Source organism: Bidens hawaiensis, unplaced genomic scaffold (assembly GCF_021521415.1).
Source record: "Bidens hawaiensis isolate Kalapana, Puna unplaced genomic scaffold, B.hawaiensis_p1.1 tig00016751_1, whole genome shotgun sequence".
In the NCBI taxonomy this organism is placed as follows: Eukaryota; Viridiplantae; Streptophyta; class Magnoliopsida; order Asterales; family Asteraceae; genus Bidens; species Bidens hawaiensis.
In genome coordinates this window covers 395,248-422,333 of record NW_027492538.1, presented here as the reverse complement: position 1 = coordinate 422,333, position 27,086 = coordinate 395,248, and positions in this window count along the sequence as shown.

The window sequence follows — 27,086 nt, the reverse complement described above, 5'->3', positions numbered from 1 at the left end:
TATCTGCAATTTTCCAGAATTTTTCATGATATTTGACTATTTTTCACCATTTTTAGCCAAAACCGAGCATTAAATTCACCAAATATTCATCCTTTATCCAAAAATTACCAAATTTTCACAGAACTCATATTTTCATGTATTTAACACCTCTGTAAAATTTCATGACCTAACTCTAAACCATCCACAATCTGTCCAAAAATCCATAACCGAACATAAACCGAATATACCTTTTGTTTTCCGCCACTACAAGCCACAAACTCGTCTTTCCGCCTTATCTACCACTAAACACAGAACCTACAACCATCATACCACAATACCAAGCAAGTTACACTCACGATCAAGCCTCTTACACTATAGTTTCGGTTATTGTTTCAAAACTAAAGTTTAAACCGTAAAAATTCGTTTTTGGTTCGTTTAACTCCTTTCTTGGACCAAGATCCCTTGTATAACCCGTATACATCACTTGATCATGCAAGAATCGGTTTTCATCTTTGAAACCTCATTTTCTTGCAAATAAACTCAAGAAACGAAGATGGAAACGTAAATAACTCGACTTTTACCTCGGTTTTCTTGCTAAAAACTCGGGTTTTTAGATGATATTGTGGAGAGAATGATGGAATGTTGCCATGTTGTTTAGAAAAAAAATGATAAAGGAATGGGGTTAACCCATGGTCCGATCGGAAAATGAGGGGGGTGGGGTGGGACCCGCCTCTCCATTCCTAGCCTCATGTTTGGATTCTCGAAATCCGGATAATGTTTTGGATAATCTGGTTCAGTTCGTTTTTCGGTTAAATGTCTAATTCGGCTTAAAACGAGGCTAAAACGGTCGTTTTCGGCTTAAAAAATGAAATTTATATAAACCGATTTAAAAAAACTTTAAAAACTTAAACCATGACATTTATTAACTTAAAACATCATATTATTAATAATTGCGCATCTTTTTCGGCTTGATCGATCGTCTCTTGCTCGGTTTGGTATTGAAGGTTTCGTTTAATGTACCGACGTACCATTAAATCGAAAATTCTTTTTCTGTGCCGTATTTTACTTATCCCGAAGCATTAATGCTCCGTAAAATCACTAAATATTATAGATATCGTCTATAATTGAACCCTCGATTCTTTCGGGTTTCAATAACTATCGATCGATTAATCGCATATTCAATACGATGAATTATATATTCACGTACAATCAATACAGTGAACCATGTATTCTCGTATAATTACTATGGTAATTCATGTACCCGACATTAAATATAGCGTAGCTATTGTCTACCGGTTAGGGTATACCTGGTTTCGTCGGAATTACATTCTCCCCCCGTTAAGAAATTTCGTCCTCGAAATTTTACATGCCCACTATACCCTTCCGAAAGAAAGGTGGGGGTTTTTCCTTCAGAATTCACCCTCGCGTTACCAGGTATAATCTGGTCCTCGCTGTGAATTCCACTTAATCTTAATCAATAAAGCTTGGTATGTCCAAACTGTTTAGTTTTCCCGTCTACTATCTCTACGGAATTATTTATGATATCAAGTATGTCTTCTATGAGTACCTCCATTACTAGTACCTTCGTTGCCTCGTCGCTTAAGTACTTTTCAATCCATATACATGGCAAAACATCAAGTATAGTACTTAGCCCCTGGAGTACTTTAATCGATAAACTAAATGACCAATCATGGAGATAGTCTCATGAGGTCCAATATATTAAGGAGCTATTTTAGGTTTTGCCAAACCTCATATCACCTCTCCAAGGTGATGCCTTAAAATGCCTTGTCACCTCTTTCCGGTGACAATGGTTTCCTTTGAATGTTGGCACAAATCCTTTGCCAATCTCGCGCTGCTTTCAACTTATCTTAAATATTATAAATCCGATTGGTTATTTCTCGAATCAATTCAAATCTTATGGCTTGAGTGATGCCCATTTTCAATTTAACAAATTGGTGATAATTACTTCACCCATAGAAAGCTTCAAGCTCTCGATGCTTCCTTCCCCGCCTTCCAATAATGGAAGTAGGATGATTATTTCGATCTGAGATAATTGAAAATGGTACTCCACGACAAGATGACATTCCACCATCAAGAATTTGGGCGAGAATTCGTTGTGGTAATCGTCATGGATTGGGATGAAATGCGAAGATTGGTTAATCGATCCGCGATTACCCAATTTACATCATGCCTTTGATATATCTTGGGAATTTGCGTCTCGAAATCCATTGTAATTTATTCCCACTATCATTGGCGAATTTTCTGTCGTTGTGGCGTTCCCAAGGGTTTTCGGTGTGCAGCCTGTTAGGACATGAAATGTCATGTGTATGTCCCCAGTTCTATCAGGATGGTTCGATATGAAGATAACGATCGTGAAACTAAGTTAACGGACTGAAAATGTCAAAAGAAACTGATTCGATCGAATCAGTGACTGATTCGATCGAACCAGGTCTCGTTCGATCGAATGAGAGACTCATTCGATCGAACCAGTTTTCGATATATAAACGAAACTTAGGAAATTTCACAAGAGAGCACACATTCTACACACAGTCACGAACCACCACTCTGCTGAAATACTCTCTGCCCGTTCTTCACGTGTCGGTCCTTTCCTCCGTCCCTAGGTGTCAAACCGTCTTAGGAATCGTTACCGCGCGTTGTTGATCACCACCGAATCGCCGTGTTAGAGGATTCCGCACTCTAACACGTTGCCCCGTGAATCGTTGGGAAACCGTGTCCCGCACCGGTCCGACAAAGTGGTATCAGAGCCTTTGGTTCTTGATTCACGTTAGATTCGTGGTGAAATTCGTGTTTTTCTCGCGAAAATCGTTATTTTTGCCGGAAAATTCCGAATTTTTGGTGTTTTTGATCTTGGTGTTCGTCGTGTTCTTGTCAAAAACTGTTAAAATTGTCATATTTTGGTGTTTTGATCTTGGAAAAGTGTGTTAAAAGTTCGAGTTTCGTCAAGAACGTTCTTCGCGTTCTTCGTGTTCTTCGTGTTTTTGGTGTGTTTGATCCGTTTTTTGGTTGGTGTTCATCTGTTTTTGTGTTAAAAGTCTCATTTTGATCTTACTTTGCTCCTTGATCTTCTAAGATTCGTGTTTGTGGTTCAAAATTCGAAAATCCGTCAAAATCTCCTAATTTTGGAATTTCCAGATTTTCCGATCGAACCAGTCTATTTTTGGAACTCATTCGATCGAATAGCCCTCCTATTCGATCGAACCAGTTTGAACTTGGACCGAATCAGTTTTTCCCGCCTAGAAATACTCCAAGTTCATTCGATCGAACCAGATTCGTTCATTCGATCGAACCAGTCTCCAGTTGATCGAATAAGTCACACATTCGATCCGTCCATTCGATCACTGTCTTATTCGACTGTCAGAACCCGTTCGATCAAACCATACACTCAATCGATCGAATCTGTTAACCCATTCGATCGAACCAGTTACACATTCGATCGAATAACTTTCAGAAGATCAGTTCGGTTTTCCAGAGAGACATTCGATCGAATCAGAACATATTCGATCGAATAAGGCACTCGTCCGATCGAACCAGACTCATTCGATCAACAGTTCAAAGTTAACCAAAGGATCAAAAATGGCTTCAAGTTCGAGTACCAACAAGAGGATTCAATCGATTCTCGAAAGTGATTCTGAATCGGGAAGCTATAACAAGCCACCAAAGCTAATGACTTTAAACGAATTTACAACCTGGAAGACAAGATTTCAAATTCATATAACAGGTGTAAATCCTGGACTTTGGGAAGCTGTCCAGACAAGTTGGGTGCATCCAACGAATGATGATGGTGAGTCGTTGAGCTACTTTAGGCTATCTGAAGAACAAAAGATAGCCTTCGATGCTGAGAAGAAAGCCTTCTCCTTACTATCACAAGCACTCTCCACTGATCTTTTTCATCAGTTTAACCAGTTTACTACAGCGTCAACTCTTTGGAACGCACTGGTTGACCGATGTGAAGGATCTGATTCCCTTAGAGAAATTCACGCACGGGAGCTCAAGCGTGAATTTGATCTGTTTAGTCCAGAGTCGGGAGAAGATATTGAGTCGTTACTGTCGAGATTTTACCATCTAATGTCAGAACTCAAGTCCTATAACGTCAAAACTACAGGGACTGAGAAAGTTAGATGTCTTGCACAAGGACTTCCACCTAGCTGGAGCACCTTCCTGACAGTAATGAGAAGAAGTCATCAGCTGGAGACGATTCTCCTGTCTGATTTTATTAAAGAAATCAGACACGAAGAGGCTGAACTAAGAGCCTCTTCCAGAAAACCGAGATCAACTTCTGACAAATCACTTTACATGTCAAAACCTCCTTTGTCAGATTCAACTGATCATGCTCCGATGAAGACTGCTTTTGTCTCCTCAACGTCAAATCAATCAAAGGGGACTGAAACGAGATCTTCCGTCCCACTATCAACTTCTGGAAACTCAAGTACTAACTCCGGACCCAAGTCAACGGAGAAAGCAACGTTGAATACTGAAGGCTTGGGAACAGTAACAGTGGAGGTTGCCAAAGAACACATGGCAACTCTAGGCACGATAATTGAGTCCTACAGTTTAATGGTGGCGGGTAAGCTAGGAAATAGTCATCTGGACAGCGATGACTATGAACAGCTTGACGAAGATGATATGGAACGCATAGACATTATGTGGGCTCTTGGCAGTGCGTTCCGAAGGGCCAGAAAGTGGACGAAGAAAACAGGTCAGGCCCTCTCAATAAACAACAAATCCAAGTTCGGCTTTGATAAAAACAAAGTAAAATGCTACAACTGTGGCGAACTTGGTCACTTTGCCAAGGAGTGCTCGAAGCCAAGAAGGGAAGGTCACCAATATCCCTTCCGAACCACTTCATCATCATCCACTCCTGCTGCAGCAGCTGCAACTGTCAACCTTGAGAGACAACTGGTCCCTCAAAATCAAACCGCAGCAAACAACGTCGACATCAACAACGAAACTGCTCTTGCAGTTCAAGGGGATGAAGGCGAGACATGGAACTTGAGCATCAACATGGCTGATGTCACAGTAGTAGATGAAAACTCTGAAACAGAGTCTGTTGTTTCCTCGACCAATGAAGAATATACTGTCGATGAACCAGCTGCTGAAGTCCATGAAGGAGAACCTGAGGTTGAAGTGGTATCTTTGGAGATTAAGGAGGATCACGAAAAAGAGTCAAATGTTCCTCAAACATCTCCATGTTCGACAATTCCCGCAGAGGCTGCTAAAGTTGAAGAAGTCAACGAAGTAGAGTCTAAAGCAACTTCTGCATCTTTTCTGGAAAAAGCTGGGAATCTTTGCTTTGCATTCATGGCAGAGACATCAAATGCCAAGGTAAGTTCTAACCCATCAACTCCCAAACCAGAAAATGTTAAATGTTTAAAATGTGAATTGTATGAACAAGAAATTCAATCTCTAAAAGAGAGAATTGAAGATCTCGAGGCTTACAAACAAGCAGCCTCAAGATCTTTAATGGAACTGACTGACGCGCTTGCACAGAATAAGGCTTGGAAGCAGAAAGAGTCTGTTTTTAAAGAAAAGATTGATAGCCTTAAGCGTCAGAACAAGGAACTTGAAATATGTGTTCTGAATCAACAAGACTCTATCAATTTTCACATAAATAAGAATAATGTTTTGAAAAAAGAATTGGAAAACTTGAAAGCTGATTTTGAATCATTGAATTTCAAATTAAAAAGTTACTCAAATTCATCTTATTTATTAGAACACATCATTCCCGAGTTCCGAGGCAAAAAGGAAAGAGGCGTGGGATATAACAATGTCCCACCCCCGATCCTGAATCAATTTTCAAGCACACCAGGAGCTGTGCCGGATGATGAATCAAATGATTATATACCCGAGGACACAAACCAAATTTCTAAGTCTAAGGGTAAAGAAGTCATTGACCCGGCTCCTGAGTCCAAACAAAATGTTGATGCCACAGACTTAGGTTCCACAACTAAATCGGGCCCACCACCATCTAAGTCAAAGGCAACAACAACAAGAAGTTCTCAGAAGAAAAAGTTTAATCCTAAATCTGAGAAAGTCTATGTGGAACATAGTACCCAGTTTGTAAAGGAGGGTAACGTTAATGAAAAACATAATTTCCCAAAACACCCTCCTAGACAAACTCCACCCCAAAATGTCAAATCCAGGGGGTACTATGATAACAGACAAAACCAGAGTTATTTCTCTCCACCAAGTCAAAGGGGGAGAAACTACTGTTTTTCGTGTGGAGAGGTAGGGCATATAGCAAGATTTTGCTATAAGTACACGGATCCTAAGCAGTACATATCGACTCCGGATCCGAGGTATGTCAAGTCACCTCCTAGGAGGCGACCGACCATTGACATTCAAGGTCAAGAACGGTTTCACACACCGAGGTCGGTTTCTCCTCGGAAACCTCAGCCAACCTCACCACACCAATCCCCAAACCCCTCAGATCCAAGTGTTTCCACTTCGACAAGTGAAACTCAGTCTTCAACCAGCTATCTCAAACATGCTGAGAAGAAGACTGACTTTTGGAAACCTAAGAAAACTAACACTGTTGATAACAACGTCAAATCTGAAAACAGTGTTAATGAGGGTAAATGGATTGAATTGTTCATTCGTGATGAAGATGGAAAACCCAAGACCTTAAGGGCTTGGGTTTCCAATGATATTTAAACCTTTTGTTTTTGTGTGCAGGTTGCTCTATATGATCCAAGATTCAACATGTGGATCATAGACTCAGGAGCTTCCAGGCACATGACTGGAAACATGAATCTCCTTTCAAGTGTCAGACAAATAAAAGGAGGTGCAGTTTCCTTTGCAGGAAATCAAGGAGGTTATATCACGGCCCAAGGAATGGTGTCTAATGGACGAATTTCGTTTGAGAAAGTAAATTTCATCAAAGAGTTGGAGAACAACCTGTTGTCGATAAGTCAAATCTGCGACAAAGGTTTCAAAGTTATGTTTGACGACCGAGATTGCCACATCTTGCCTAAGGATTTCAACTTTCCTGAAGACAAGGTTTTAATGTCAGCTGCACGCCAGAGTGATCTTTACATTCTGGATATGGCTAAGGCAGGGTCAACGTCTCCAACGGCGACATGTTTCGTGTCCAAGGCATCCGAACGTGATACTGTCTTATGGCATAGACGGATGGGACACATAAATGTCAGGAACATGAACAAGCTTGTGCACCGCAGACTAGTTGAGGGAGTTAATCTGAGAAGTTTTCGTCTCCCTGATTCATGTGTGAAGTGCAAAGCCGGAAAGCAGATAAAAAGGTCCCACAAGTCTAAGAGTTTCCACTCAATTGATATTCCGTTGGAACTCCTTCATATGGATCTTTTTGGCCCAATAAGCGTCAAAAGTATCTCTGGGCACTCATACTGTCTAGTGGTTACTGATGAATATTCTAGATTCTCTTGGGTGTTTTTCTTGAAAGTAAAATCAGAAACGTTTGGGTGTATACAACTGCTGGTTACAACTATTGAGTCTCAATACAATCTGAAGGTTCGAAGAATGCGGTCAGATAACGGTACAGAATTTAAAAATGCGAATGTTGAAAATTTCTGCAAAGAAAAAGGGATCGTTCAGGAGTTCAGTGCCCCATATGTTCCACAAATGAACGGGGTTGCTGAAAGGAAAAATCGTACGTTAATCGAGACAGCAAGAACAATGTTAGCCGACTCAGTGTTACCTGTTACGTTTTGGAGTGAGGCAATTGCCAACGCCTGTTTCACATTAAATCGGGTAGGCATCGTCAAGCGCCACGGCAAGACAAGTTTCGAGCTTCTTCAACGACGAAGGCCTAACTTAGAGCACCTGGAACCATTCGGGGCTCTTTGCACGTTACTTAAAAGGCAAGTCGATAATAAGTTCGAGGAGAAGATCATCAACGGCTATTTTCTGGGTTACAGCATACCTCTCAAAAGGGTCTTCAACAGAACAACAAAATTAGTTGAAGAATGGTACCATGTCGATGTTCAACGCTACACAGAACCAGCCAAGGGGACAGGAGAAGACTGGTTGTTTGATTATGACAAACTGTTCAAGTCATTCAATCTGTATGAGATTGCTATTCAAATGATGTATGAGGCGCAAAATGCACCTCCTGATGAATCTTTGCAATCTTCAACTCATCCTGGTCCGTCATCATCTTCCTCCACAGAGTCTAGCGATCAAGTTCAAGAATCTTCCGAATCTGAATCTGAAGATGAATCTCCAGCAGATGATGTACATTCGGCACCAACTCAGGTTACGTCACAACCTTCATCGTCAAATCAAGAAGTGCCGAATGCAGATCAGCCTCTAACGTCTACTTCAGAGGCACCACAAACCGCTCCAGTTCCTGAGCCGAACTTAACTAACTTGGAACAAAATGTTGTCGTTTCTGACAATCCGGTTGTTAGGACTGAACGTGATCATCCACAAGACAACATTATAGGGGACTTTCAACAGGGTGTCAAAACTCGGCGACAGCTGAATTTTGGTCTCTACACAGAAATGATGGAGTCAGGATCAGTTGCTCTTAATGCCCATGAATGCTTCTTAGCACAAGAAGAACCACACAGCACCACCGATGCGCTGAAAGATTCCAACTGGGTCTCAGCCATGCAAGAGGAATTATTGCAGTTTAAAAGACTTGGTGTGTGGAAGCTGGTGGATCTCCCCAAAGGACAGAAGAAAATTGGCACTAAGTGGGTACTAAAATGTAAACGTGACGATCGTGGAGTGATTGTTCGCAACAAAGCCCGCCTGGTGGTCCAAGGGTTTAGGCAAATCGAAGGCCTAGACTACAATGAGGTATATGCTCCGGTTGCTCGTTTGGAGGCAATCCGGATGTTCTTGGCGTATGCATCTTTCAAGAAATTCAAAGTATATCAAATGGACGTCAAGAGTGCCTTTTTGTACGGTCACATCGAAGAGACCGTATATGTGGCACAACCTCCAGGTTTTGAAGACCCATATCACAAGGACAAAGCCTATCTGCTCAACAAGGCTTTGTACGGTCTTCACCAAGCCCCGAGAGCTTGGTATAAAGAACTATCCAAACACCTTCTGAACAACGGGTTTAGAAGGGGAACCATTGACTGCACACTATTCTCAAAAGAAAAAGAAGGAGATCTAATTATGGTACAAGTGTACGTGGACGACATCATCTTCGGGTCCACGAATAAAACACTTTGTAAGGAGTTCGAACAAGTGATGAAAGAAAAATTTGAAATGAGCTCCATGGGTGAGATGAAGTTCTTCTTAGGACTTCAAGTTGATCAAAAAGATTCCGGTATCTTCATTCACCAGACAAAATACGTCAATGACATCTTGAAACGGTTTGAGATGTTGAGTTCTTCTTCACAGGGAACTCCTTTAGAGGTTAATCACGGGATTAATCCTGACGAGAAGGGTGAATTGATCAATCCAACTCACTATAGAGGGATCATCGGATCTCTAATGTACCTGACTGCTTCTCGGCCAGACATAATGTTTGCTACGTGTCTCTGTGCACGTTACCAGTCAAAGCCGAAGGTCTCCCATCTGATTGCAGTCAAAAGAATTTTGCGTTATCTGAAGGGTACTCCAGATTGGGGTCTTTGGTATCCTCATGATGATAACTTTGATCTACATGCGTACAGTGATTCGGACTATGGTGGTTGTAAACTCGATTACAAATCAACAACAGCAGGATGTCAGTTCTTTGGAAGTCGTTTAGTAACGTGGCAATGCAAAAAGCAGACGTCAGTCTCCACTTCAACAGCTGAGGCGGAATATATTGCGGCTGCCAGTTGCTGTTCTCAAGTTATTTGGATTCAGCAACAAATGCGTGACTACGGTATTGAATGTTCTACTACTCCCATATATATTGATAATTCTGCTGCAATTTCAATTACCAAAAATCCGGTCCATTTTAGCAAAACGAAGCACATCGAAATTCGATATCACTTCCTTCGTGATTGCTACGAAAAGAAGTTAATCGATGTGATAAAAATCCCCACTCAGGAACAACGCGCTGATCTCTTCACTAAAGCATTTGATAAACCACGGTTTTTATATTTACTAGAGATCAACGGCGTTAAACGTATATCAGATGATGTTCCTGAAGATATCATTTAAATTGTTTTCATTTTTTCTTTTCTTAAAAATTTGAAAAAGTCCAAAAAGATTTTGTTTTTTATAAATTCTAGGGGGAGAAAGGTTTCAAGAAAAACCAAAAACAATATAAAATACAAAAACCCAAAAACATTAAAAAAAATTTCAAAATTTTGAGAAGTTGATCTTGTTACAAGAAAGGTGATAGTACACAGACGCTATCATACTGAGACATCAAAAAGATTTGTTATGTCTGTACAGCTTATTTTCATTTTTCAAATATTAAATTTTTATACATCACTATCGCTTAAAATTATGTCGATTACCTCAGTTTGATGGACACATTTTCGGATGTGTGTTGGTCCTTACTTCTACTAGTAGATTATGAGGATAGCCATTAACCAGATGACTGAAAGTGATCGGGGCGGGTTTTGATGGGTCTTTATTCTTTCGCTGAAAAATAGTCGGTTATACTTAGTTAGAAGGACACATACTCGTATGTGGTCGGTCCAGTTGATCCATTGGATCTTCAGGATAGCCGTTTACCTGAAGACTTTGACTTGATCGGGGCGAAATAATTTAAACGTTATATGTTTTAAAAGACATTCATATATATTCAGAAAATGAGAAATTGATCCAACCTTGGAAAATGATAGATACACTGATTCTGTGTGCTTAACTAGTGAAGTTATTAGGCTTAAAAGGCTTTAGAACGGTCATTGTGTGTCATGGTAGCTTTTTATGGTGCGTAAAAGTAGATGTGATACAAACTAAATCTACTCGATTTTACGTGGAAACTCCTTAAGAGTTTTGTATGTCTTCATATATATCTTTCCGAATGATAGGCAGAAAAGCGATTACCCAGTCATACACGAGCCCATAAGTGTTCTGATTCCCGTAAAGATAGTGTGTGAAGAAACTGCAGTGATCCAGATTCGGGACTTGCAATTGTTTACTACTCTGAAGTCTATGTTAAAAAAAAAAAAAAAAAAAAAAAAAAAAAAAAAAAAAAAAAAAAATTACATTATGAGTGATTGAAACATTCTAGAGTTAACAATGTCAAGACTTCTCAATCATGGAGTAAGAAAGAAAGAAAACGGGAAGCAGATGAAGACACTTACAACTTTAATCAGACACTATGGGTCAAGGTCAATTCGGGGTGACTTGGGGAAAGCCAAATACGCTTTGAGAATAGATAGGAGGCATCATAATCTCTGAGTTGATACCCACTTAAATTTTGAGACATAATTGAACCTAACTCGTATCACAGAAACGATGAAAACCATTTTAAGTTATTTACATGCTCACAACCTGTTTCTTTATGTCATAATACAGCTAAACACGGATCTGTGTGACAGTCACGTAATTAGTATGATTCCTGTTCGGATCTTTCTCACAAAAAGAATATTCATTATGTCTTGTTTAACTTCGTTTATTCGTAAAAAAAAAAAAAAAAAAAAAAAAAAAAAAAAAAAAAAAAAAAAAAAATCTCAATAGACAGTCATATACGTCTGTATGATTTCTTATTATAGATCCTTCTCAACCAAAAATAATGTGTTTTAAAATTTTGTACAGTTGTTTATTTCAGTTTGAATATTATAAAAAAAAAAAAAAAAAAAAAAAAAAAAAAAAAAAAAAAAAAAAAAAAATTAATTCTGAATTAATCTTTTTATTTTTATTTATTTTATTCTGCTTTAATGTTGATGAGAAATCATCGTGACAGGTAGTCTGATCCCTGTCCCTCCCTGTAAATATTTTGATAAAAACCAAAAAAAAAAAAAAGATTTTATTTCTATTTATTTTTTTTTTTCTTTCTCATTTTATCTATTTCTGTTTGTTTGAGAATCGATGAGAAATCATCGTGACAGGTAGTCTGATCCCTGTCTGTTCCTACTAAATGTTTATCCAGTGTGTAGGAATGAAAGAAAACTTCATGCAGGTTGCTAAATGTTCATCTGTGCAACAGGCTGTGCATGAAAGAAAGAATGAAGTGACAAGAAAACCCAAAGATGTTTGAGCCTGATATTTTTCCATTTGTTACTAATGTATTATGATCAATATGTTCTGTAGGAACGAAGCTCTCAGGATTGGAAAATGTCTACGAAAACTAACCAAGTGTCAAAAGTTTATGTTTTCGTGCAGGTTCAAAGGCATCACGATCGATGGACGGGAAATAAGAAATTTAAAAATTTATTTTTCAAATGTTTTCCCTCATTCGATCGAATAGGTTGCTATTCGAACGAATAACTCGATCGAATGAACAGATTCGATCGAATCAGTGGTTGAGGAATGTAAACAGTTGCGAAGAGACTCATTCGATCGAATAGAATCTCATTCGATCGAATGGTCCAAACGAACAAGTCCGTTCGATCGAATAAGTCCAAAAATAGTATAAATATTCAAACTCATTCGATCGATCAGTTTTATTCGAAATATTTTACGGATTTTTGCTCTCAAATTGATTTTCCTCAAACCCTCTTTTTGATCCGATCATATTATTCGATTTTTCACGTAGATCACGAAAATGTAAGTTTTACATGTTTTTAACCGTGTTTTGATCGAGTTCTTGATCGTTTAAGTTTTCCGGGTTCGGGTGTTCTTCATTTCTGGATTTTGCTTGAATGAGTCGAATCAGTTGATTCGATCGAACGAGTCTCTTGTTCGATCGAATGTGACTTATTCGATCACTAGTTCGATCGAATCAGAAGTCAATGGGAAATTCTATCTCATTCGATTGTCTGTAATCGAACCAGATCTCATTCGATCGAATGAATAGCTCATCCGATCGAATGTGTTACTCGTTCGATCGAACCAGTCCAGAAAATTTGAAAAGTTTAAACGCATTCAGTCGTTTCGATATCTGTTTGTTCTAACACGTTTATGGTTACAGATTTAAATGGCTGAAGTTGCAGAAGTGGTTGTCCCGTACAAAACGTCCATCAAGCACAACATCGTGGCTTTTCTAGACGAAAAGTCGAGCCACGGGAAAGACTTTGCAACGGTGATAAAGTTTCTGAAGAGGTCGAGGATCTCTGGACCCATCTCTAGGATTATTGAGCCTATCATGTCTATCCAACAAGAGTTTTGGAGGAATGCCACGCACGACAAAACAGTCGTGCCGTCGGTTATTCGCTCCACCGTTAGAGGGCAAGCCATCGTTATATCTGCCCAGGTCATTAGAGAAGTCTGCGGATTTGAAGATGATGAATCAGACCCGATCTCCCTACATCCTGCTGCAACTAGAGGATGTTTCGCACGTATGAAGTATGACGGCGATCTCAATGCCGGTCTGCTTCATAAAGCCAACCTGTGCCCCCAATTCAAATATTTGGCACACGTGGTGATGCACTGCTTGGGCCCTCAACGAACTAGCTTTGACAAGCTGAGGGAAAGCATGCAGTTCACCGTAGCTGCTCTGGTGATGAACCGACCATACAACTTCTCTCAGATGACTTTTGGTCATATGGTCGAGAACATCACGTTGAAGCAAGGGAAAAGTGAGAAGTTTCTACAGTACCCACGGTTCGTGCAAATGATTGTCGATACTCAAGCACCGGGATTACTGAAAGAAAACGAAGGTGATGTGGTGAAACTGGACCACATGAAGAATGAGACTCTCAACCGTCTAAAATCTTACAAAGAACGTCCAACCAGGCCACCACTCAAAAGATGCTTCGGGCATTTGGTGAATCCGTCTTACAGGGCCCCTCCTAAAAGGAAATGGAGAAATGATACCAGTGACTCAGACGTCGAAAACTTACCTTTGCAGGAATCAAGCGACGACTCTGACACTGAGGAGGTGGCGGTCCCTGAAGATACAAGGACCGAAGCTGAAAAGGAGGCTGATTCGTTTCTAAATGAAGAAGAGTTGGAAACTGGTGAGGAAGTCAGAGCCGTGGAAAATCCGGCCGACATAGATGTAGGAGAAGAAAGGCCTGCAAAGAGGCAAAAGAAGAAGGTTACTCGGAAGTATCGAAGCTTATTTCCCGATCAACCGCGTCCCTCAATGTTACCATCCGTCGGGACTTCTGCTGCTCCTCCTGCTCAACCAGCACAGCCACCAACACCGCAGTCAGCTCAACAACCTATTCCTCAAGCTCAACCTGAAATGGCCATACCTCAAAAGGTTGCATCCGAACTTGCTGATTTGCACAAGGCGATGATGAAGATGTTACTGTTCAAGGCAGAGCAAGAAGAACAGAATCGGCTCAGAGATGAGCAGATTGCTAAACTTCAAGCTGAGAACGAAATGCTCAGGCTTGAAAATAGTCAGTTAAATGCTACTGTCGCTGAACAGGGATCTTCGATCAATGAACAAGGTTCTTTGATCACCGAGCTGAGAGAGTCAAATCTACGCCTTGAAGCAAGAGTGACTGAGCTGAAGGGTGATGTTCTTCGTCTGGAAGGTCCAACCAATGTCGATGTGGACACAGACGAACTGGACTCTTCTGATGATGGAGGTGAAGGTAGTTAAGAGTATTTTGAGTGAATGTAGTAAGGACTTAAATGTTAAATCTTTTCAATTAATGATTTGTTTGTAAACCTAGTTTCATATGTAATGATATTGTATTTAATGTTTATGATATTACATATGTTTACTTAAATTTGTTGTTACTTTGTGTTTGTGTAATCAAACAGGTGATGCTGATCCGTTTAATGTCCAACCGCTGCAATCAAAAACAGCAGCGGAATATTTCACGTTTTTACTGGACAATCCAGATGAGCAGCAATTCTTCGCAAGTGGAGACTTGGAAGAAGGTGAAATTTCTCACAATTTCACAGAAGAAGAACTGGAACATATGTTTGAGCTATACAATGAAGAAACAGGCAAGTATCTGGCTTTGCCTTCAACAGAACAAACATCTTCTTCGGCTGCTACACCTGACTCAACATCATCCACGGCCGCTGATCCCTCTCAATTCGATGAAGTCGAAATGGAAGACTTGACGCAGGAAGAATATCCAGAGTACTACACGTCTCAAACTGAAGATCTTCCTAACTCGGCAAGCTTCTTTCAAAATGTAACAGAGGAGGAAATACAGAAGAAGGCTGACGAAAGGTCAAACACAATGAAACAGCCTTCTGATGCAGATCAAGCCGATTTCGTTGAGAAAACTGAAGAGTGCAAGAAAGCTTTCAACGCTATTCTTGAGAAGATAAGGTCCAGACGACAAGCAAAGCCGACCATTCCTCACACAATGTCCTATAAGATGAAGGGTCGTAGAACTTCAGGTGAAATAATTGCTTGGGCGTGTCTGAAGGATCTTAATTGCATTGCTGTCAAGAGAGAAAAAGGGGTTGAGTACTTTCAACGTATCACTGACTTGAAGACTCTTCCTACTTTTGATCTAAACCGTCTTAACTATCTTGATATGCTTTATGCAAGTTCATCTCCATTTGCAACGTATTATCAGAGTGTATTGCGAATGGAATACAGCTCAAAATGGAAGATGATCACTCCACAAAGGCCAAAGAGATATACAAGTAAAAGGGAGATCGATCCGATCACCAACAGGCCAAAGATTGTTTTGAAGTACATGCCACCACTCACGATGAAGAAGATTCCTCTAAGAAAGATGAAGCAGGACTTCTACAAAGCGTTCAGGCATTGGTACTATGACGGAAGACTGCATGAAGCAGTCATCGTGCTCAACGACAATGGAAATTGGAGCACAATTCGTATCTTTGATCCTATGTGGCTCACAAACTTGTCACGGGAGGACGTCTACACGCTGTACAAGACAGAGATTCTCTACGCCCCCGAAGACATGGAGCAAGCTTTAACGTATAGAAATGTCATTAGGATCTGCTTTGCCTATGACATACATGCAGGATCAAATTGGAAAGAGCAACAGAAGAAGTATGCACAAGAGACTGAAGCTTAATTGTCATGTTTATTTTGTTTCTTGTTGTAATGAAAGGTTTAATCTTCTGGTTGTAATTGTTTTTGAGTTGAATGTAATTTGTTTTGGAACATTGTGATAGATTGTGCTTAAATGTTTATCTAAAGTTTCAATTGACAGCTTCTCAGGATATGCGGAACCTATGGTAAGTCTGACTGACTGGACCGTTTGATCCTGAGAGAACTTCATGATGAAAGGAGTTCGTGGATGCAACATGCGCACCATTAGCTTTGAGAAAAGAGAGAGTGAGATAACTCCAAGGGGGAGTTACGATCGAGCAAGAGAACTCGATTGATTGTAAGTAAATAGAACTGGCTCCAAGGGGGAGTTTGTTAGGACATGAAATGTCATGTGTATGTCCCCAGTTCTATCAGGATGGTTCGATATGAAGATAACGATCGTGAAACTAAGTTAACGGACTGAAAATGTCAAAAGAAACTGATTCGATCGAATCAGTGACTGATTCGATCGAACCAGGTCTCGTTCGATCGAATGAGAGACTCATTCGATCGAACCAGTTTTCGATATATAAACGAAACTTAGGAAATTTCACAAGAGCACACATTCTACACACAGTCACGAACCACCACTCTGCTGAAATACTCTCTGCCCGTTCTTCACGTGTCGGTCCTTTCCTCCGTCCCTAGGTGTCAAACCGTCTTAGGAATCGTTACCGCGCGTTGTTGATCACCACCGAATCGCCGTGTTAGAGGATTCCGCACTCTAACACGTTGCCCCGTGAATCGTTGGGAAACCGTGTCCCGCACCGGTCCGACATTGCCATTTTTACCTATTAATGTACCCCGTGACTTCCCCTGAATTCCCTCGTGCAGACAAGTCTGTTATTATGTTCCGGACCATAATAACTCACTTGTCCATTCAAGTTCATCCAGATCCCGTCACTATATATTATTAGTTGATATTCAGATCCTACAATACTTGAGCTACTGGTTATATTTTAGGTATCTTTTAAAGACATCCTAATTCTTTTATAACCAATGGCTCTGATACCAACTTCTGTAACACCCCGTAACCGCAGCGGAAACGTAAACGGGATGCAACAGACACCTCTGATATCAACCACATTGTTTATAAAGAAAACTGAATGCATTAATATACTTCAAAATTACATTACCTCGTATTTCATTACCGTCTAGGTGATACACACATCATACAATACGATACATAATTCTATTTATTATAATGTATCCTAACATCCCGCAGGCAAATCTCACACACATCAAGCACTTAGCACGAAGCAATTACTTCATCTTAATTGTACCTGAAAAGCATGTGGGAAAAATGGTCAACTACGAATAGTTGGTGAGTTTCACAATTTGAGTAAACCATGATAAATCCATATCAAAATATAATATTATCTGGGGACACTGTTAACCCTGTACTGTATCCATTCCGGGGGCAACGTTAACCCAGAAACACTTCTAGGGACATCTGGGGACACGGTTAACACAGTACTGTACTCATTTAGGGGGCAAAGTTAACCCAGAAACACTGCTAGGGACATCTGGGGCCATTGTTAACCCAGTACTGTACCCATTCCATACGATTCCCGTACAATCAAATATTTATAAATCCACGCAAATCCATGCGTTCAGTATGTACTTAAACATTTCAATAGTAACATGCTTCCGCCCCGGGAAAATATTTGAAAACAATTCAGAAAAAAAGGGGCTCGTGAAACTCACCTTAGCACATGCAAGCAGGTAACAACAATCATTATCAGTTAACACGTCCAATCTGTAATATGATCCCTACGATCGTTACTTGACACTCATTATTAATATAACTTTAGCCAAGTTAACCGGTACATCTGGGGACACTGTTAACCCAGCACTGTACCCGTTCTGGGGGCAAGGTTAACCTAGAAACACTTCCCCGGACTCAGATTGTGATATCGTTTAGAGTTCCATGATCACAACTACTATTAGTCGTTTTTCTCGTTTTGCGTGCCTAGCACGGTTACCCGTTTTTACGTTTCGAAAATGAGTTTGGTCACACACGACCCGAGAGTAGTGGTTGACTGATAATTTAATTAAAGATGTGAAATTAGAGCTCGGTTTAGACGCCCCGATTGGCCGCGGGACCCGTTTCCGTATTTGGCGTACCGGAAAATGTTAAATCGGTTAAAAATACCCAAATCATCCGAATTATTTTCGGATGATTCATTTTTACTTGTTTAACTCAATTATATGAAAATAGTTCGTTTTTAGGGTTTTTATACACCAGCCAGCTCGCTTAAGCGAACTTCACCGGTTTACGCGTTTTAACTTTAAAAGTTTGATAATTAGCACAAATAATTATCCGTTTAACCTTGGATCTTGAAATTTTGCACAAATAACATTTTTACAATGGGGAAATTTATAGAAATATTTCCAGAATTAATTTTTATAATTAAAATTTATTTATCTATTTTTAAACACCATTTAAACACTAAATATGTCGTAAATACCAAACGATCTTAGAAAAATCCCAAATTTTTCCTGGATGTCCCCTGCCATTCACATAGTCCTCTGTAATTTTTCCAGAACCAAAATCTTCTTTTACATGCCATTTTAACTAAAACCGAGCTAGAAAACCCTAGAACTCGTTTAACCGAAAAGCCTACTTAGACTTCTCCAACTGATCTAAAAACTCCAAAACCGAATATAACCGAATATACCTTTCGTTTTCCGCCACTACAAGCTACAAACTCGTCTTTCCGCCTTATCTACCACTAAACACAGAGCCTACAAACAACATACCACAATACCAAGCAAGTTACACTCACGATCAAGCCATTTCTTTCATGGTTTCGGTTATGATTCCAAAAACAAAGATTTAACCGTAAAAATTCGTTTTTGATTCGTTTAACTCCTTTCTTGGACCAAGATCCCTTGTATAACCCGTTTACATCACTTGATCATGCAAGAATCGGTTTTCATCTTTGAAACCTCATTTTCTTGCAAACAAACTCAAGAAACGAAGATGAACACGTGAATAACTCGATCATTACCTTGTTTTTCTTGCTAGAACTCTCGGTTTTTGGATGAAATTATTGAAAGAATGAATGGATTGTTGAATGTTGATGTAAAAAAAAATGGAATGGGGTAACACCCCTTAATTCCGATCGGTTCAATGAGGGGGGTGGGGTGGGACCCACCTCTCCATTCTAGGCCACATGTTTGGATTCTCGTAATCCGGATAATGTTTTGGATAATCTGGTTCGGTTCGTTTTTCGGTTAAATGTTTAATTCGGCTTAAAACGAGGCTAAAACGGTCGTTTTTCGGCTTAAAAATGAAATTTATATAAAACCGATTTAAAAACTTCAAAAACCTAAACCATGACTTTTATTAACTTAAAACATCATATCATTAATTATCGCGCATCTTTTTCGGCTTGATCGATCATCTCTTGCTTGGTTTGGTATTAAAGGTTTCGTTTAATGTACCGACGTACCATTAAATCGAAATTCTTTTTATGTGCTTTAATTCACTTATCCCGAAGCTTTAATACTTCGTAAACATCATTAAATATCATATATCTCGTCTATAATTGAACCCTCGATTCGTTCGGGTTTCAATAACTATCGATCGATTAATCGCATATTCAATACGATGAATTATATATTCACGTACGATCAATACAGTGAACCATGTATTCTCGTATAATTACTATGGTAACTCATGTACCCGACATTAAATATGACGTAACTATTGTCTACCGGTTAGGGTATACCGGTTTTCGTCGGAATCGTTACAATGTGTCTTTATGTCAAACTGGAATGCTCAAATGAATTTTCAAATGAATTTTGCATAATTACAAAATTTTGATCAAAACACAGAGCAAGTTGTTAATGGTGTAAGAGATATGATAAGATTATTCAGTTCAAGCTTTATAGAAGCTTTAAAGGATTTTCAAAGAAAAGTCTCAAAAGAATTAGTTTTGCTGGAAATTATGTCATTTGCTCAAGACAGAGGGACATATAGTTGTATATGTTTGGTCCTTACATCTATTTGTTAGTACAAAGGATAGCCATTAACCTAAAGTCTGAAAGCATTTGGGCTATTGTAATTTATTCTTTAACTTAAAAATATCTCATTGACTCTAAGCTAAAAGGACATATGCTTATGTGTGTGTTTGGTCCTGCTGACAACTGTCAGAACAACAGGATGGCCATTAACCTGGAAGCTAAGGTTAAGTGGGGTGATTGAACAAAATATGGGAAATGATAGTACATTGGCTACTTATGCTAATCATATGGATTTAATAGGCTAAAAGGACTCTTAGTGCAGTCATTAGCATGTATGGTTGCTTTCCATGATGGTGTAAAAGTTGAGGTGATATAAACATAATGAATATGCTAAACTTAATGTGGAGATACATTGTTGAATATGCACGTTTCAATATACATCTCTCCACATGATAGGAAGAAGTGAATATCAAGCCATACACAAGCCCGTTGGTATTTGGTCACCAAAAGGAAGTATATTTTATATATGACACAGAACAAATATGATAAGGGATATCAAAATGTTTAAAAAATGACAAAAAGAAATAAATCAACCAAAAGTTGATAAGTTTATATATTTTAAATTTGTCAAACAAAGAGGGTTTAGAACTAGAATTATAGGGACCAGGGGATTGAAATAAATCCTGTCATACCCCGAATGAAAGGCTTGTAAGTCCGGATGGCATGTAAGTTCGACGTTCAACCTCTATTTTTTTGAAAACAAAAAACCAAAAATATTTAAATAAGTTCTGTTATAAACACAAATTTTGACCAAATATCAGGGGGTTGGAGTCAAATTGGGGTGATCTGGAGAAAGCCAAATAAGCCTTGAGATGAGATATGAAGCATCATAGCACAATAAGTGTTATCCATTAATGTCTTAAGCTATAAATTGAACCTTAAGCATATCACCAAAGCATGAAATTCATGCTATGTTTAAACCTGCTGTTAACCTGTCTATTATGTCATAATCATGCTGAGAATGAAGTATTGAGAAGCTACTTAGTCAATATGATCCCATCCTTGAGATCTTTTCAGTAAAAGAAAGAAACTGTTTTGAAGGGAAACATAACTGAAATATGATCTCTAAATGCACCATTTTCTCTTAAACAATGATCTTTAATGATAAACATATTTAGATAATTTTTTTAAGTAAAAAAGAGTTGCAGTTTACCTCAAAATGGTTGAATACGTATTTTCGAGTAAGGTTTGAAGGTTTTCAACCTTTTCGGGTACACTTAGATGCATTTATCTAAGTTTGCTATTTTCTGGCATGCTTTGAAATGTTACAAATTTTAGGTTAGACTTAATGTTTTACTCTTTCGGGCAGGCTTGATAAATGATTATTTTTGAATATGGTTTTACTAGCAAACTTTGATAGTTTACATTTTCCTAGCACACTTTATTGTTTTGCTTAGGATTCTAACTGTTGCTAGTACTTAAAAGTGTACTAGCAAGCTTTGTTAGTTTTGATCAATTCTAGCATGATTTTGAGTCTCCAATGATTCTCAAGCAAGCCTTGATAACTTGTATCATTTCTAGCAAGCTTTGTGATGATTATATGCTTAATTGATTTATTTTTGCACTATTGGGTATGTTTTTGATATTATTTATTTTTCAAGTAACCCTAGGTTCTTAAAAGTTAATATGTCAAGCATACTTGATAAATGAATGAAATTACAAGTACTCACGAGTAAACCTTGTTTTTCGGGTACACTTTATGCTTCAGACAAACTTGATAATATTATTTGAATCTCAGGTGTCCTCCGAGCATACTTGGTAATTTCTGTGTTTTTCGAGTAAACCGTGTGTTTTGTGTACACTTGTATATCTATGGATACCAAGTATCCACAAGCACACTCTACTCATGAGAAATACTTTTCGGGCATACTCTTCTCTTAGAGCATACCTGATGACCTTGTGATTATGTTAGAAAATTACAAGTGATTTCGGGAAAACCTAGTTTTCCGGGCACACTTTGTAATCTTCAAATGTTGGAAATTTTCAAAATTTGCTTTCGATTATAGTGTCTCGAGCAGACTTTGCATAAATTTCCTTGAATGATTTACTACTTATGTATTTTCAGGTAAGGTTTGATTGATTAAATATTCGAGCAAGGTTAACTATTAGAAATATGCTTAAGTTATATTTTGGGATAATTAAATGATTCCTAGCAAGGTTATCTATCTGATACTCTATACATGATTAACTAACTTGTGATTTGTTTCTCAAGCAATCTTGTATTTCGGGTATGCTTCCTTCATTTCATTACCTTAGTATATTTCTATTGAAAAATGTTTCTAAGACGAGCAAACTTTGTGAAGAGAGAATATACCGAACACACTTTGTAACCCACTTACAAGATGTGTTACCTTAAATGAAAAATGTTCGTTTAATGTTAATATTTTAAATGGATAACGGTAGTGTTCAAATAGTACTGTTTGACAGCTATTTACTTGCTACACGACAAAGAGTATTTAAAACCCACTTTCAAAAGGTATATAAGAGAGAGTAAGAAGTTTTTTTAACATTATTTTACCTCTCTCTCTCTCCTTCAATTGATTTCTCCCTAAAACCTAAACCGAATTATCACATTCATCTTTAATCCAAACCCTAATTATCAGCCTTCTAATTTCGACTCGGTAAGCATCAATTATATGTTTTCCAATCACGATTAGATGATAATAGATTTTGATTATGCAATTTTACTAACACTCTGTTTTATGTGTAGGTTATAAAGTTGTCGAAGAATAGATTCTTAATGATAATTCTTTCATTCTTCTTCAATTTTATAACTTGAAATTGCTAAAAGTGGTGATCTTTAGACTAACTTCTACTTTGAATATGTTTGATTATCTTTTACAGATATGGCGGGTTAAGATCTACCAAAATATCCCTTTGAGAACATGCACAATATGTGCGCTCTATTGTAAATCACACCCGATAATGAAGACGTTGCACCAGTTTTAAGATGGCTACAGCGTTCGAACATCAGTTTTGCTTTGACGAAAAACCCAGTGATTTACAGAAATCACTCACTGGACTTCTGGATGTCAGCAAAGCTTTTAGATGATGTGAATGGAAGGAGAATTGAAGCAAAAGTGGTTAATCAAGAAATAAGAGTGGATGAGGCTGTGATAAGACAGTGCTTACAACTTAATGATGATAATCCCAACCCAATTCACCTTACAACATAACTTTTAAAGGTGTTTATTAAAACCATGGGTTATCAAGGAAATATACACGATGGGCAATTCCAACTGGGGATGTTCCCTATAATTTACAGATTCTTGATTCATCATATAATCCACGGGTTTGCCCCTAGGAAAGACTCATGGACCTTGATAAGCAGGGACTTAGCCAATGCCACAGTTGCAGTATTGTTTAATCAACCATTCAATTTTTCAAAAATGATCTTTGAGGGGCTGGCTCAGAACATGAAGAAAACAAACAAGCAGTTTTTGGCATATCCAAGGTTCTTACAGATCATATTTAATCAACAGTTGGAGGGATTACCAACTATTGGCACTACTCATGAACTGCAAAATCATGATACATACAAAAGAATTGAGCCTGAGGCTAGTTCAAGAAAATTTAATCCTAATGAAGTATATGCAGATTTTCCATGGCTGTTTGTTGAGGAAATTGTGATTCCTCATTTGTATGAGTTATTGTCTTATGATGCAGAAAGTGAGGGGGAGAGTGATGAGGATGAAGGAGATGATTCAGATAATGATGGGGATGATAATGATGCTGATGTAGGAGGAGGAGATGCAAATGTTGAAAACATTATACAACCTCAGGGGGAGTTACAGATTATTCCAACTCCATCATCAACACCGGCTGGCACCCCACCACAAACACCACCGTTCTCTCCACAACCAAATGATCAATCCACACAATCCCCACCCACTCTCACACCTATCCTAAACCTATGCCAAGCTAAAACAGAAACCACAACTGATATACCACCAATAACCCAAACCCAACCTGAAACCATATCCCAATCCCCACCTCAAACCATACCACATTCTTTAGCTGATCCAAACACACAAACTCAACCTATCCATGACCATGAACCATACATACCAGAAACTTTACATACATCACCACCAATCCAATCACCAATACCTAAAACAATTATCCAAACCCAACCTGAGACCACAACCTAAACCCCACATCAATCTGAACCTTTCTCTATCTCACCACCCAACACACCTCCCTCAAATTCTTTCCTTTTATAAAGAAACCTTGACTTGATTTGTGAAAACATTTACTTTAAGAAGGAAAAGGATGAATTGTTAAAAGTAAATGCAGAGATAAAAGCTCAGTTGGCCCAAGCACAATCACGTATTCAAACCCTAGAGCTGGAGGTTGACAAGACCTCAGCTGCCCCAAAACAAGGGGAGAATATCGTTGAGCCAGTTGTTGATGTTAACATTGAAGGGATGGAGGATGCAGGTGTTAATTCAATTGATGATTTAACTTGTTTGTTGAATGCTTATGATGATGATGAGTATAGTAAAGAAAGAGAGATAGTTGATGATGAGTATGAGGCTGAAGAGTCATAGGGAGAAGAGCAAGATTACGATTTTGATAATGAAATTTTAAATGTTGTGAATAGAGAGGATGATGAAGTAGGAGGCGTGAAGGAGAAGAAAGATGAAATTGAAAAGATAAATGTTGATGAAAACGTGGCTACCACTGATCTGCAGACTGATGTTTTGACTGATATTTTAACTACATCTGAAGCTCAAACTGATGTGATCAATGATGATGATGCTACTACTGAGGAGCTAATACTCATTGAACCTGAAGTTGAACAACCTGAAAGCTCCAAGAGGGTAGCGCATGACGAAGAAATGGATTTGTTGGATAGGGATATTGATGATTTCCTACCTGAAACAGAGGAAGAATTGAAAAAAAAAAAAGACAAGACAAGAGGAAAGCTAAAGTTAATGAAGATGATGAGGAGGAAGAGCCTGTTAAGGTAAATATGGACAGAGAGGAAAAGGAAGAAGATGAAGCCACTGCTCCTGCCAGGAAAGAATTCAAAAGTGTTGTCAGAGAGACAAGGGAAAGGGAGATAATTGCCCAGACCCTGATTGCTGAAGAACTGGCAGAGCAGGAGGTTCTAATTGATCAGGCTAATGTTACCAAAGTGATTGATGAAGAAGAGGCTAATGCTCAAATTGTGATTGAAACTTTAATAAACCTAAATAGAGCTGAAGAAGTGGACAACCCTTTATCCATAGTAGTTAGCATGTTTAAACATTCATCTTGCCCACCTCAATAGGAACCTGAAAAGGAACTAGAAACCCAAACTGAAGAAACATTTGAGGATATGATGTGGGAAGATTTGAAAAGACTTATTCAAGGAAGAGAACAACTAATAATCAGGCTGAAGGTGATGAAATAAGAACAAAGAGGAGATGGGAAGGAAAAAGTCAATATTTTGAAACCCTAGATGAGCAAACAGGTCCACTGAAGCCAGTTCCTTTGCAATCACTGAGGCCAGATGAAATTGTTTAAGTAGTTCCAAATATTCTAGTCCCTAATAGTCCAACTCATAATGAACCAAAATTTGATGCTATGAATGAAACCACAGAAGAAGAGGATGAATCTGATGATGATGATGATGATGATGATGATGACAATGATCAGGGAAAAGCTGATGAAGATGTTAATGTTGTGTCCCCTCAAGTAACAATGCCTGAAGAGCAAAGGGCGAACATTCAACAGAGTTTGATTGAGGCTAAAAGGAAAAATCCTTTGGTAATTAAATTGAGAAGTCTTGGAGTAAGTTTTGAAAGTATAGCTTCTTTGGATGATGATGAGTTGCAGAAAAGACTGGACAAAGAAAATGACATCATTAAGAAGAGGATGCAACAAACGAACAAAGATAGCCAGGAATATAGGGATTATCTGAGAAGGCATGGCTACTCTAAAAAAGACTTGACTCACTTCAAGTTTGAACAGCTCCAAGAGTCCTATAATAATACGAGAGAAGAAGTGAAAGAAAAATTTGTAAGAGAGGATGAGTTGACTGAAAAGCTTGAAGCATTAAGAAGGAAGAATGAAGGAATGTGTGGATATCTAATAGACAAAGGGATGCAACCAGAAATGGTTGATAGTTTATCAAGGGAATCAGTGTTAGCCCAGTATAACAAGTTTAAAAGAAAAGATCAATTAAAAAGGGTAAAACCTGAGCCCTCCACTGTGCAGTCATAAAGAGATCAAGAGGAACCCCCAGCAAAGAAAAGAAAAATCATGACCTTGAGGGACAAACAAAGGGAATAGAAGGAAAAAGAAAAATTAAAAGGATCAACAGCCCATAATACACCAATCCCTGTGGAAGTAAAACCGGAACCAATGTAAGAACCAACCTATCCAAGGGAGAATAATGAAATGATTAATATTTTAAAAGGTGTGATGGTAAATCAAAAGGGCATGAATGAGAATGTTTTTGGGAACTTGGGAAAGGCATAGCTCAAGATACTCTTCTATGAGCAAAAGGCAGAATGGGAAAGAGTATTGCTGGAGGGTGTAAATCCTAGAAGCTTTATTGGAGGAAGATTTGTACCAGCAGGACGACTGCATGATCAAAGGATTATGGAAATGATCGCAAGACTGTTCAGTGAAGCTAATGAATATTTAACCGAGTTAATCAATTTGCCTGCTTAGAGGATTGTTGCCATGTACAAAAAGACATTTGGAGTAACAGAGCCTAGTAAACCAATGAAGTCAATTCCAACTAGGCCCTTAGCTTCAAGGGCATACACCTCAACCTGCAGAGGAGAGTCAAGTTGAGTAGGAACCCAATGTGAAACAAGACCACAATCTGATGTTGATCTACCCATGACTCTATAATATAACTCGGTCACCCAATCATTGAAGGTGATAATGCAAAGTAGACAGTTGAGAAAGATAATATTCAAAGATGACTTTGCAGATTACACAAGAGAACAACTTGATGCAATGGCCAAACTTAACCTTTATGACTATCATGATAGAGATAGGATGGCAGGGAGACAACAGAATGAGCTATCAAAGATCTTGAAAAATGAAGCTGAAAAGGGATTCCCACTACTCAACCAGAAAAGGAAGTGGA